The sequence below is a fragment of the Protopterus annectens genome, chromosome 2.part0 (genome assembly GCF_019279795.1).
Source record: "Protopterus annectens isolate FY-2018-M chromosome 2.part0, PAN1.0, whole genome shotgun sequence".
NCBI lineage: Eukaryota > Metazoa > Chordata > Ceratodontiformes > Protopteridae > Protopterus > Protopterus annectens.
Window position 1 is genome coordinate 1,479,043,334 of NC_056728.1, and position 15,659 is coordinate 1,479,058,992.

Here is a 15,659-nt window from a genome sequence, read left to right on the forward strand (position 1 = left end):
CTCCAACAAACTCAGAAGTTTTAAAACTACTGCGTAAACAACATCATAAGCAATCCTGGTCCTGCGCATGCTCATTACCAAGTTAAGACTTTGTGTACCATGTGATACTCTCCAAACACTCTCCTTAAACAGAATACTCTCAACCTCTCACTAAAATGACAAAACAGTTTTTGCACATAACTGTTGTTTGTACAATCCATTAAGTTGCATGTGGACTTTATCTTTAGTAACTTCTTAGGTGCATAGGTTCATAGGTTCATAGGTTTATACTAGGCTATCTGCCCTAAGGCATTTATAAGCCAAGCCCAAAGTTTTGTGGCTTACGCCACCCCTTATATGAAAAAATACTGTGCCCATTAGTTTGTTGTGCCTCTGTCCAGCAGTGACACAGAGATGATTCCCGGGATAAACATACGATCTCCCATCCACAGGTCAAGATTTCTCTTGAACAGAGCCAGCGAGGTGCTCTGCCTCACATGGACCGGGATTTTATTCCACAGGATAGGGAGTCTCTGAGTGATAAATCTATCCCTCCAGCACGTCCTATTTATATCCGTGCTAAGGTTTAAGTCACTTGCTCTAGTAGTTTTGGTGGATTTGGATTTTTTGAGGTGGAGCATGTCCATTAATTCCGGGTTGGACATGGCCTTGTATGTCAGGCACATGTCACCTCTGAGCAGACGGTATGCAACTGAATAGAGCTGGAGTTTCTTCAATCTGGCAGCATATGACAGATTTTGGAGTCCCTTTATCCTTTTGGTGAGGAACTTTTGGGGTCTCTCCAATTGCTGCAGATGTCGGGTGAGATACATCCCGAATGGGGCATTGTACTCGATCATTGGTCTGATAAGTGAAGAGTACAGGGGAACAATGACCTCACTAGATCTGGATGTGAATCCCTTCATGATCAGGTGGGCAATGTAGAAGGTCTTTCTAACCACTTTAGCAACGTGAGTGTCAAAAGAAAGGCCACTGTCAACCTGGGTCCCCAGGTCCCTGATAACCTCTTCTGTGCTTAGTGGATTGCCACCTATATGGTAGCTTGGGGTTACCTTGTTTTTCCCAAAGGGTATGACTATACATTTTTTGGCATTTAACTTCAGGCCATGGCTCTGGCACCAGCTATCTGTTTCCGTGAGTCCCTTCTGAAGGATATCCGTGTCAGATGCACTTTCCACTATGGCGCCCAGTTTGCAGTCGTCTGCAAACTTTGTCAGCCAAAGTCCTCCCATGTTGGCCTGTACTTCTGAGAAGTAGATGCCGAACAATAGGGGGCCAAGGACCGAGCCCTGTGGGACACCACTTGTGACCGGCTTGGAGTCTGACATAGCGCCAGCAACTCTAACCCTGTGGGTTCTGACCTTAAGCCAGTTTGCAACCCATCTTGTGACATATGTGTTTACATTTAAGCTGGTAAGTTTTTCTACAATACCCGAGTGGGGTATTGTGTCGAAAGCCTTTGCAAGGTCAAGGTAGGCTGTATGGACTGCCTTTCCCTCATCACTGGCCTTGGTGACTGTTTCGAAGAAGTCGACCAAGTTCAAAAGGCATGATCTGCCCTTGACGAAGCCAAACTGGGTCGGGTCCTATGTCTGCAAGTCCCCTATATCTTTGTTTATGAGCTCCATTATGATCCTCTCCATAGCTTTGCAGACTAGACTTGTTAAGCTTATGGGGCGGTAATTACCAGGGTCCGTAGAGGCACCGCTTTTGTGGAGTGGGACCACAGTTGCCGTACGCCACTCCTTGGGCACGTATCCTGTGGTAAGGCTGAGATTAAACAGCTGCCTTATGTGCGGGTTTAATTCCTCATTTAGCTCGTGTGGCACACAGCCGGGGACACCATTCGGTCTCATTGATGCTGTGTTTTTAGCTTTAGAGAGAGCAGCTTTCACCTGCGCATTTGAGATGTCTGGTAGGCTACACTCCGCTGGGATAGTTATCTCTCCTTTAGGGGGGGAGAGGGGGGTGAAGTTTGCACTGAACCTGTCTGCCAGTATGTTGGCAATGTCTGTGGGTTCAGTGATTTTTGTATCATTTTGGACTAATTCTGAGCATATCTGGGAGTTTCCACCCAGGTTGCTAACATAGCTGAAAAAGGCCTTATGATTGTCCTTTGAATCCATGGCAATTTTTCTCTCAAAATTGGCCTTAGTTGATTTTATGAGTGCTCGTATTTTTTTACTAATAATGATCAGGGGTGACTTCCCTTTTATGGATTTTGTTCTATCATGTAATAGCTTTCTCCTCTTGTTGTAAAGTTTGTTAATGGCTGGGGTCCACCAGACTGGACGTTTGCCCTTTGTGGAAAGAGTCTTGGTTTTATTTGGGATTGCCTGATCCATGCATTCCTGGAGGTGTTCATAGAAGGCATTTGTAAGGCATCTTCCTCTGTAAAATCTTAGAATGTATAAATGTGACTAGTGTATGTGTATAAGTGTAAATAAAAAATGTAACTACTTTGTGTTTAACTGGAACTAAGCATAATGCAATGCAATTTTTTTATTCCACCTATTAATACACACATCAAACTTACATTGCCCCATAAATTTGCTATTGACAATCATGGCTCTCCCCAATGTATCAAACATTTCAAGACAAAACACCTAACCAAACTGTCAAAGCCTACCCTGAAGACAACATATTTCCAATCTAACTTTAAGCTGTTCACATATCACTAGATAACATACATCTCTATTTACACCTATTTCTTTCTAAGATACAAATACCACTTCTATTTGTAAACTGACCTTCACACTAGACATGCTCCTCTTAAACTCCCTAACATCTTTAATCTTAATACTCAACCACAGTACAACTATATCATCACATACCCCCATTCCCTAATACATATCAGTAACCACTTCTAACCATCTTCCCGATAAACAACACAGTTTCTCACATATCTCCACCCTGCTTTTCTCCTACACCTTCCCATACTATTTAATTCACAAATTGGCCTTCTCGCCTCCTATGAAACCACAATTGACAGCGGTATCATCATCTATGTACAAAAAGCATATTCCATGGTACTCATTCATAGGTTCATAGGTTTATACTAGGCTATCTGCCCTAAGGCATTTATAAGCCTAGCCCAGAGTTTTTGTGGCTTACGCCACCCCTTATGTTAAAAAATACTGTGCCCATTAGTTTGTTGTGCCTCTGTCCAGCAGTGACACAGAGATGATTCCTGGGGTAAACCTACGATCTCCCATCCACCGGTCAAGATTTCTCTTGAACAGAGCCAGCGAGGTGCTCTGCCTCACATGGACCGGGATTTTATTCCACAACATAGGGAGTCTCTGGGTGACAAATCTATCCCACCAGCATGTCCTATTTATATCCGTGCTAAGGTTTAAGTCGCTTGCTCTAGTGGATCTGGTAGATTTGGATTTTTTGAGGTGGAGCATGTCCATTAATTTCGGGTTGGACATGGTCTTGTATGTCAGGCACAGATCACCTCTGAGCAGACGGTATGCGACTGAATAGAGCTGGAGTTTCTTCAGTCTGGCAGCATATGACAGATTTTGGAGTCCCTTTATCCTTTTGGTGAGGAACATTTGGGGTCTCTCCAATTGCTGCAGGTGTCGGGTGAGATACATCCCGAATGGGGCATTGTACTCGATCATTGGTCTGATAAGTGAAGAGTACAGGGGAACAATGACCTCACTTGATCTGGATGTGAATCCCTTTATGATCAGGTGGGCAATGTAGAAGGTTTTTCTAACCACTTTAGCAATGTGAGTGTCAAAAGAAAGGCCACTGTCAACCTGGGTCCCCAGGTCCCTGATAACCTCTTCTGTGCTTAGTGGATTGCCACCTATATGGTAGCTTGGGGTTACCTTGTTTTTCCTGAAGGGTATGACTATACATTTTTTGGCATTTAACTTCAGGCCATGGCTCTGGCACCAGCTATCAGTTTCCGTGAGACCCCTCTGAAGGATATCTGAGTCTGATGTACTTTCCACTATGGCTCCCAGTTTGCAGTCATCTGCAAACTTTGTCAGCCATAGTCCTCCTATGTCAGCCTGTACTTCTGAGAAGTAGATGCCGAATAACAGGGGGCCAAGGACTGAGCCCTGTGGGACACCACATGTGACCAGCTTGGAGTCTGACATGGCGCCAGCTACTCTAACCCTGTGGGTTCTGTCCTTTAGCCAGTTTGCAACCTATCTTGTGACATATGGGTTTACATTTAAGCAGGTAAGTTTCTCTATAATACCCGAGTGGGGTATTGTGTCAAAAGCTTTTGCAAGGTCAAGGTAGGCTGTATGGACTGCCTTTCCCTCATCAATGGCCTTGGTGACTGTTTCGAAGAAGTCGACCAAGTTCAAAAGGCATGATCTGCCCTTGACAAAGCCAAACTGGGTCAGGTCCAATGTCTGCAAGTCCCCTATGTCTTTGTTTATGAGTTCCATTATGATCCTCTCCATAGCTTTGCAGACCAGGCTTGTTAAGCTTATGGGGCGGTAATTACCAGGGTCCGTAGAGGCACTACCTTTGTGGAGTGGGACCACAGTTGCCGTACGCCACTCCTTGGCCACGTATCCTGTGGTAAGGCTAAGATTAAACAGCTGCCTTATGTGTGGATTTAGTTCCTCATTGAGTTCGTGTAGCACACAGCCGGGGACACCATCCGGTCCCATTGATGCTGTGTTTTTAGCTTTAGAGAGAGCAGCTTTCGCCTGCGCATTGGAGATGTCTGGGAGGCTGCACTCCGCTGGGATAGTTATCTCTCCTTTTGGGGGGGAGAGGGGGGTGAAGTTTGCACTGAACCTGTCTGCCAGTATGTTGGCAATGTCTGTGGGTTCAGTGATTTTTGTATCATTTTGGACTAATTCTGAGCATATCTGGGAGTTTCTACCCAGTTTCTAACATAGCTGAAGAAGGCCTTATGATTGTCTTTTGAATCTATGGCAATTTATCTCTCAAAGTTGGCCTTGGATGATTTTATGAGTGCTCGTATTTTTTTCTAATAATGATCAAAGGTGTCTTCTCTTTTATGGATTTTGCTCTATCATGTAACAGCTTTCTTCTCTTATTGTAAAGTTTGTTTATGGCTGGGGTCCACCAGACTGGACATTTTCCCTTGGTGGAAAGAGTCTTGGTTTTATTAGGGATTGCCTGATCCATGCAGTCCTGGAGGTGTTAGTAGAAGGCATTTGTAAGGGCTTCCGCAGCTTGGGTTGTGGTTTCCACTGGCTTGGGGGCCTTGAAGGATACCACACCAGTCTTGAGTAGTGTGAAGTTTGCTTTAGAGAAGTTCTTCACTGTGGTCTTTTTTGTTTGGGGTGGGGGCGGGATGTGGATATCCAGTGAGATTAGTTTATGATCTGATCTCACCAATGAGGGATATACTTCCGGTGTGGAGCATTTTGTCCCCATGTTTGTGATGATGAGATCTAGTAAATTTTCTCCTCTTGTGGGAACGGTGACTAGTTGTTCCATGGCATTTGAATTTATGAACTCCAGGAACCTTTGGGCTAGAAAGTTTGGGCTTGAGTAATGTTCCCAGTCTATATTCGGGTAGTTGAAGTCACCCAATATAATGGTGTTTGGAGATACATTTATACCCTCCAGTGTCTTCAGGAAGGCTGTGTGGGGTTCCTGAGTTTGAGCGGGTGGCCTGTAGCATGCTACAAATTGTAGAGCAGTTTTGCCTATGGTTAATTGCACCTGGATGGTTTCCGATGCTTCGTGCATTGCCACCAACCTGGAGGTGTGGGTATCCTTGATGAATATGGATACACCCCCTCCTTTTGTGGTGTGGTCCAGGTTTTGGGGCCAGAACGCATGATATGAGGTAAAACCTGATAGTGCCGGGGTGCTCTCAGGAGCCTTGAACCAGGTTTCAGTCACAGCACAGACATCGATGTTCTCCATACTGAGAAGGGCCTCGAGTGTGTGCATTTTGAGATTTAGACTTCTGACATTGAGCAGCATTACCCTTAGTTTCTTCCCATTTCTGTTTTCTAGGGTGGTAGGTTTAGAATTTGAGCCTTGCCTAAAAAAGGTACTATGGGGGTGACAAGAGCCTTAGCCAGTATCCGGAATCCCAGGGGTGACAGGTGCAAGCCGTCCCTTGCGAAGCAGCGTGGCTTGTCAAGCATGTCATCCCAGGCAGACAGACACTGGATCCCCTTTGAATGACACCAGAAATTAAGCCAATTGTTAAAGCTGATCATCTTGTCTCTATGTTGTGGCATCATTCTTGGTGAAGGAAGGATGCTGCTCAGGGTCAGGGTCATACCTGCCTGGGCTACATAATCAGAGAGCTCCTCTATGTCTCTTTTCATGTAGTCCAGGGAGGTACGTCTCAGGTCATTCACACCAGCATGGACAATGACTGTGTCATATTTGTACTTGCTGTGGAGTGACCCGAGTGCTTGTGTTATGTGGCAGATTCTAGCGCCCGATAGGCAGCTTACTGTGACCCTCTCCTTGTTCAGCCTGGTGAGTGGGACGTCAGTGTGTCTGACTATGGAGTCACCTATGACAAGTATGTTTGGTGTTGTATTTGGCCTTAAGGGCTGTGACTGCTTTGCACACTGATTTTGTGTTTTATGTGTTGCCTGTGGTGTGTCATGAGGTGGCGGTTGCTTGGGTGTCTGCTTTGGAGGCCTCTGCTGTTTAGGTAAATTTTGCTCAGAGCCTCCAGTATATCTTTGTGTGTTTATGTGTTTGATTCATTGTTGTGATAGCTTTATGTGAGACTGGTTTTGTGGTGTGTGTAGTTGCCTTCTCCTCCTGTCTGGTCTTGCCAGTCCTGAGTTGAGAGAGCTCAGCCTCCAGTTTGGCTAAATAGCTGCATCTCTCGCAAGTATTTGTGTTATGTGGGAGGAGGAGAGGGTTGTCTGTGTACATGAGGCAATTGTAACATTGCCTCAATATTCCCAGATTCACCAACTGGACAGGAGAGGACGCCAGCATCTGGCCCTTCGACATGCTAGAGAAATTAAGAAGTTTGGGGTGTAACTGAATGAGAGAGGACTTAGTAAGGAAGTCGGTACTCCTGGGGGGGAGTTTCCCTAGTGAGGGACTTTGTATAATACAGAAGTGCTAAGCCTGAAAAGAAAATGCTTTTAAGACAAGTGCTGAGCTTTTTTTTTTTTTGGAGAAAAAAAAAAAAGCTTTTTAGGAACAAGTGCTGCGCTTTTTAGTTAAGGGATATACTGTTTAGATTACTAGTAGAGCAGTTCTAAGGGAAAAAATGAAGAACAGACTTTATGGAGCCAGAAAAAGTTTAACCTTGTTAAACCGGCGCTGCCCGATGCTGCTCTAGTGGCAACTCCGCGCTAAATCGCACTAAAGCACGCTAAAGCTTGCTTGATAGTAGGGGCTGGAAAGAGCCAGGAATTGACCCCAAACGGCCAATAAAACTACAGTTTCAAGTCAGTAACCACTCCCACGGGGGGCAGGGGAGCTGCTCAATGTTTTTCACTGCCACTGATCAACAGAGAGACTTTCCTTTAGCCCAAGCAAAAATGGCCTCACAGAAACTTACAAACAGTTCAGGAACAGCAAGCCTGTAACTGAACTTTTTTAAATCTCAGAAAAGTGGGAAAAAAGCAAGATTTTTTTTTGTTTTTGTTTTTTCAGAGATAGCAGAGGTTCACAAGTAATATCACCTATCTGATCAAAAGTAGAGATATACATCCTAACACAGGCCCTCACTTTAATCCTAACCCCAAAAGTAACACCAAAAATTTAAACATACTAACACCGAACCTTAGAATTGTATGCAATAAAATAGTCTCACTGCATGCCTGGATTAATTAAAATAAACCTGACATATTAGCCCTTACCAAAACATGGCTACACCCCAATGTAAAAGACTCAGATATAATACCTCCAAACTTTGCAATAACCAGAAGAGATAGGTCTAAAAAGATAGGGGGAGGGATAGCCTTTCTATATGCCTCTGCACTTGCTATCACACCATATACCAGTAATGTACTCACCTTTTATAGTGCCGAGGTACTAATCTCTTTTTTGAACTTCAACACAACAAAAAGAATTTGCATAATATTAATATATATCCCACCAGGACACAATATACCGGTGTTGGAAGATATATTATGCTGAACATCCCAAACAATAAGTCATGAAACAATCACCTTAGGAGACAGTATAGACTGGCGGACCATTGCTTCCAACTCTCCCATAAATAGTATCAATTTGTATGGTTTTTCACAGCTTATCAATAGTCCAATAAGATACAGCAAAGATCTTACATGCCAACATTACTCTACACCAGATCCCAGTATCCCATCCCATCAATTATCCCTCTTTAGGGACATTGTCTATTTTGATGAGCGATCATCTGCCAGCTTATGCCATTAGAAGAAACTACCAAAAACTAAGAGTGCACACTGTAGAATCCATTAGGAATTTAACTAATTGTTGTCAATATAAATTCAACAATCTCCTACATGAAATAGACTTGACACCCCTTAACTCATTACATTCGAGTGACCCTTCCAGGTGTATCTGCAGTTAACTCTTACTGATGCCTGTAGGTGTCAAATATTGCTTGTTCATATTTGCATCAATAATTCCAAAGCCATGCTATGTACAAGGTTTTAAAAGATTTTATTTTAAAGCTTACACAATAGCAATCTCAACTCAGTAATATTTGACCTCTGTCTAGTGCAGGTTAATAGATATTAACTGTTGTTTTTATTATATTAATTTATATAGATAGAACTTTCACATTTTTCTAAATATTTCAACAATCAAGTAACACAGATAAAACTCCTTAGCCTTATATGAAACCTCTCCACTAGATGAATAAAACATTGCTGACAGTTTGTGTGTAACTTGAGTGGTTGCTGAGATATTGTAAGTTGTTTACAAAATATAACAAATGTAATAGTAACTTTGTTAACTGACTTATAAAATTCCAGTTAAGGCCTAGAATCTAAAGAATACTACCACTGTAAAAATAATCTGTGCTGAAGAGTTTGCCTTTGATACTTCTTTCTTAAGCCCTCTGGTTCCAGAGATATGAACATTTGTTTGAAATGTGAGGACATAATTTAATTCTGTCAAGAGGCTTAGGCTCCTCTCATTGGAAGTTACAGTGCAAACTTCCTGAGCTCCACTGGAGTGAATACCCCTTAATGATGCCATACTACAATTTAATAGCACCTTCCTTCACATACTTAATATCCTAGCCCCCATTCGTATACAAAGAATCAAAAAGAACCCAGCCCCATGGCTCTCTAAGGAATGTAAACACCTGATGAAGCAAAGAGAACTGGCCTGGAAAACCTGGAAACTAAACAAAAATGAACAAAATCATGTCAACTTCAAAGCTCTACATAACAAAGTTAAGTTACAAAATTAATAAAAAAGATAAGAAATCATATTTTCCCAGCTTCAACTCCAGCATAAAACCAAGCCCCCAAAATTTTGGAGCTCCATATATACTCTATTTAACTCTGGGACAAATAGAGATGATACCCCAGCATCTAATACCCCTACATCACACATAGCAGAAAGCTTTAACAAGCACTTCATAATATCAATACCAGACTTACTAACATCCCCAATACTGGAACCCGCCCATCCTTCAACCTATTTAGGCACCAATCCTATACGATCTACTACCTCTAATTCTATAATTAATAACCCTCCTATTCAACAAAATGTCATACAAACCCCATTCTCATTTCAGCCCATACCCACAAACACCATAAAGAAACTGCCATAAAAACTAAAACCCTGTTCCACCTTCGCTGATTCTCCCAACACATTACCTCAAATTGGCTTCCAACTCAATTGCCTAACCAGTGAGTACCCTTATAAGTAGGTCTTTATCCAAATCAGAAGTAACAACCACATGGAAACAATCTCACGTCAACCCCATCCACAAAGGAGGCCACTCTATTGAACTAACAAATTTCCATCCCATATCCATCCTGTAACCCACATCCAAAATTCTTGAGAGAGGTATCCATCAGCAGATAATGCAATACCTTTTGCAAAACAATCTTTTAAACTAAACCCAACATGGTTTCCAACCCAGCCACAACACAACTACAGCCCTATTATCCTTTACAGACACCGTGAACAAGGCCACAGATGCAGGATGCTATACAGCCTCAGTATTCCTTGACCTTTCTAAGGCCTTTCACATGATCTCTCACCCCCTACTTCTGAACACACTGTCCAACTTAGACTTATCACATAGCACAGGAAAATGGCTTTAGAGCTATCTCAAACTCCAAAAACAAGCAGTGAAATGGTCCAACAAACTCTGATCATTTCTCCACAACCCTACTGGAGTTCCTCAAGGCTCCATCCTCAGACCCCTAATCTTCAACATTTTCACTAAAAACCTTCACACTTCTTCCTACCCTGGAACACTCATTCAGTACGCTGATGATTCCACCATAATCTATGCAGCTCAATCACTACCAGAACTGCTTTCAAAAACTCAGCAGTTCTTTACTGCAGTCAGATCCTGGCTAAAAATTGTCCAACTCTTCCTTAATCCAAAGAAAACTAAATTAGTACTCTTCCACCCTAAAAACACCTCCCCTGTCACCAATCATTTCAACATCTTTGCAGCTGACAACACTGTTATAGAAATAGTGCAGGAAACCAAATATCTAGGAGTAATTGTTGACAATAAAGTTTCCTTCATCCACCATAAACAGCAAAATATAAAGAAAACTTACTTCCCTCACTTCTTTATGGTGCCCCTATCCTAACTAATTTACAAACTTTTACTCTAAACAGGATGGAACAGTGCTACAACAAAGTAGTTTACCACAAACTTTAAATATCGCAGACATCACTGTGAAGTACTATTAGAACTAAACTAGCTTGAACTTCCCAACAAACTTGCTTTTATTCAGGTATCCACTTTGCACAACCTTATTTTCAAGCCTAATGCCTGCCCTGTGTTAACCAACTTAGTCATACCTTAAACACAAAATAGATCAATCTGATCAGAAGATAAAAATCTCTTAGCTATCTCAAAACCCACAAAAAAAAAAAAAAAAAAAAAAAAAAAAAAGGTCACTCTGTATTCATATTCTGTCTCTAAAGTATGGAATTCACTACCTCTAGCTACCAGGTCTATGTCTGGCATAACCCACTTTAAAGCCTCTTTTGCTCCTTTATATATCCGGCCTAATGCTCAGCTTTTCCTCTTCTTCCACGTTAACTTCATTTTTTTCTTCTTCTATCACATCTCACTCCTTCACAGTCTACAACATCCTAATGTCTCTCGTAACTCCTGCTCTATTTCTGTACCATATCTTTAAGCTACTGCTCAGTCTATAATGCCTTTGTTCTTTACTCTCTCACTATATTTCTTCATCACTAACTCTTCTGCTATTATTTTCCTAACTGAAACCAGCATTTTATTTTTCATGTACTATAACAGCCAATGTCATAAATTGTGCTACCAACATACTACTTTTGTAAACTTTATCTACTAATAGGCTATGTATATGTTGTTAGAATGACTAAAATTGTCTATAATGATCTAACTCTATAGAATTGTCCAGATGTGAGGTATATCTTGTAACCTAGTTTACGTTCTATCAACTTATTTCTATATAGTATTCCAAAAGACAGTGGTAATCTCCAGACTCTTGACCCCACCCAGTTCAGGTTTGTAAAAGGCAGATCATGTCTCCTAAGCAGTCACCAAAGCCGTAGATGAGGGTAAGGTGGTTCAAACAGCCTATCTATATCTCACCAAGGCTTTCAACACCATCCCCCACTCTGGAATTATAGATAAACTCACTAAACTAGGTATAAATCCCTATGTCACAAGATGGATTGCCAACTGGCTCACTGACAGAACCCACATTGTGAAAGTAGCAGACTCCAAATTTGACTTCAGACCATTGACAAGTGGAGTACCACAGGGTTCAGTCCTGGGTCCTCTCATGTTTGGTATCTACTTCTCTGAAGTACAGGCTAACACAGGAGGTCCTTGGCTAATGATGCTCGCAGATGACTGCAAACTAGGAGCCATAATCACAACTCCTAACGATGTGGACATCCTACAAAAGGGCCTCACTGAGACAGATGCCTGGTGTCAAAGCCATGGCCTCAAGCTCAATGCCAAAAAGTGCATTGTCATCCCTTTTGGTAAAAATTTTGTACCCATGAACTACAACATAGGCAGTAGTCTACTTAACACCGAAAGTGTGATAAGAGACCTTGAGACACAGGTGGACAGTAGTCTCTCCTTTGATAATCACATTGCCACAGCAATCAGAAAATCCTTCTACATGGCACACCTCATCACAAAAGGTTTCTTATCCAGGAAAAAAGAGGTAATTGTTCCCCTTCACTCATCGCTCATTAGACCAATTATAGAGTACCTCACAAGACATCTACAACAACTGGAAAGGCTGCAAAAATACCTTGCAAAGAGGATTACTGGCGTCAAACAGGTACCCTATGCAGATCGTCTCAAAAAAAAACTCCAGCTTTACTTCATCGCATATATCCTACTCAGAGGCGATCTCTGCCTAACATACAAAGCTATGTCAAACCTAGAGCTGTTGGACATGCTTCGCTTAAAGAAATCCCAATCCCTCTGAGATACATGATGTAGGGATCTAAACCTTGTCACCACAATAAACAGAACATGCTGGAGGAATAGATTCCTATCCCAGAGACTTCCCATACTCTGGAACAAACCCCCTTTCTATATCAAACAAAGCTCCGCATTAGCACTCCTCAAGAAAAATCTTGACGATTGGATGGGAAATAGGAAATTTACCCAGGGATCACTTCTAAGGCTCTGCTCGACAGTGGCACAGGAAAATAATTTAATTGGGTGGGGAAACCCAGGGTACCTTTTTGGCTAGGCTTGTATAGGCCCTAGGGCCGAAAACCTAGTACCTACCTATGAACCTATGAACATGTCACTTGTATAGTTTTTTGGATGTATTTCTAGTGCATAGTATTTGGAGCTCTTCTTCCCAGGTCTCTGCTGAAAATGGGTTCTGTAGACACAATCAGACCACCACAGTAAAGAAATTTTCAACAAATAAATAAATAGATAAAGAAAGAAAGAAATACATTAATAAATAAACAAACAAACTGAGTTTTTTTCCTCTGGCCTCCACTGAAAATGGGTATTACACAGTCGGACTTTCCAGGTAAACAAAGACAAATAAATAAATAAATAACTTTGCTGGCAAACGTTATTTATTTATTTATTAGTTTTATTTGTTAACTGTGTGTTTGACTTAGGGTTGTTGAGTAGAAAACATACAATTTACTGTACACAACATAGCATTGTTAATAAGAGTGGGGTAGAATAAGGGAAATAGAAATAATTAGTACATTCATTAATACTATGTTAAAAATCAAGATACAAATGTGGCAAAATGTACTATGAATTACACTAAATGGATTAATACAAGTTTTACAATATCTACAATATTTATATCTCTTATCAGTTTAGCATAGCAATGTGCAAAGAGTCCATTTACATGTAACAGATATCAGTTTAAGTTATGTAATTGGATGCCAGTCATTGTAACAAAAGTAAGTGCAGATGGCTGTTTTTTAGGTGACATTTTAATGTACTTTTAATAATGCTGTCACCCTTTTTTATTTATTTCTTATGCCATTAAGTAATCTGATCCATGGGGGTGATCCATACTTGGAGACATGTCTTTTATCTATGACTGAATTGAAAGAGGGATGGACTAGCATAAGGTCTTCTTTCCAATTCATGCATATTCAGTAGTTTTTTCTGAATGTTAATTTCGCAAACAAACTCTAATACATAGTAGGAGGAAACAAAACACTCATCTAAAAGCCAACAAGCTCCTGGGTCTTAATTAAGTAATTAATATTAAATGTTTTTACGTAACAACAACTATGTTAGATAATCGTTTAAAAAATGTTTTGCCTTATTATATTATTAGTTGTTGTTGGGTATTGGATATTGTCTAATTTAAAGATATAAAAAACAACTTTTTTATATTGACTATTCTGAGGAAGGTCTTGTGGATGAAATTGCTTAGTCAACAACAAATTATTTTACTTTACACTGGTGCCATGTTTTGGATGATTTTTTTAGTCAAGTGTTAACTTCCTTCTCAGTGGAGCAGTACTCAAGTTTCATGATTTTGAAAATGAGAGTGCTGATTAGGAATGGGTCATGGGATGAAAGAAGAAGCCAGCTGTTAATCTTTAATGCCTTCCAGGAATGCTTTCCAGGGTCAGACAAGAGGAGTGTAGTTTTTTTTGTGTTGTAGGCTGAGCAGAAGCAGAGCAGAGGCAAAAATTTTGGAATAAGAATATCTCTGGAGATGGTTAATTATGTCATGAGAGATAAGCGGTGAGAACTTCTGTAGCATAGCTTGAATTTAGACAGTGCTTGACAAGGTTGAAGGTGAAAATGCTTCCTTTGAAGGGTTATTATTTTGATTTTGGAAATTTTAAATATAAGGTTTTAATTGGATTAACTATGTTTTTAAAAGTTTATGAAAGCTCTATTTTTTTCGGAGTAGGGAGTAAAGGGTTAACATGCTCAATTGTATTGGAGATGACATCATCATTTAATTTATATACATGTAAGGAGAAAATGTGGTTTTACTGATTTTGATGAAGTCCAATTAATATGGACAAAAGTGCTTAATCCACTGTATGTTTAATGTAAAATAAAGACTCAATATGATTTTAAAGTTTTCTTGGACTGATCTTCTAGGACTGCAGGTGTTGCTACAATATTCTTTTTATTTTAGTGAATATTAAACAAAAGTCATAGGATACTGAACACCCCTTAAAAAGCAATCAATAACGATGACTAACAGTAAAGATGTTAAACATTTTAAATATGGGCAAAATATTAAGAGATAGGAAACCAATTTTGCAGTTGTGGGTGATTAGGAAATGGAGTTAAAGTACAAAGCTATCGGAGAAATAACTGGTGCTTTGGCTAATAGAAGGGAGGAAAGAAAAGCAAGAGAAAGAGACAGAAGAAGGGAGAAGGAATGAAGAAGGAAGAGGGAGGAGAGAAAGGAAGAGAAGGGAGGAGTAATGGGTAATGTCAACCTTGTATAAGACGAGTGCAGAGCCAGGAGTTAAGGGGAATTCTTGTCAGGGATTATTTGAATATGTGACTACATGGCATTGCTCTAAAATCTGTAGGAATACTGTTCCAGACCTCGGCTACTGAGTAGGAATATAGGCAGTGACCAATAGATTTTTTGGTTTATGGATTTCAAGGATGTGTTTCTCAGATTAGTAAAGAGGGTGATTAAGGAGGAAATGGTTAAGAATGGTGCTGGCTGCTGGGCAGGATGAGGATTTGTATACCGATTTATAAGCAAGGAGGAGTTGGGTGAACTTGAGGTAGTGAGTCTAAATATTTGAGGGAGGAGCAGTTGTGGGAGTTGTATGACTAGCTGCAAATCTAGCTAATTTGTTATAGCAAAGCTCAACTTTTGATCTTAGGGAGATCTGAATGTTGGTGAAAATGGGTAAGACATATAGTAGTGAACAAAGGAAGTATTATTGGCTAGAGTTACTCTTGAGGAGTTGTTAAGGAATCTTGTTAATCTATAGACCATGCTCAGTTGTTAGTGTGTTGTTTGTATGCACTTTTGAATATGAAGATCAAATTTCAATTGATCTTCTATTATGACACCAAGTAACTTTGTGTGGGG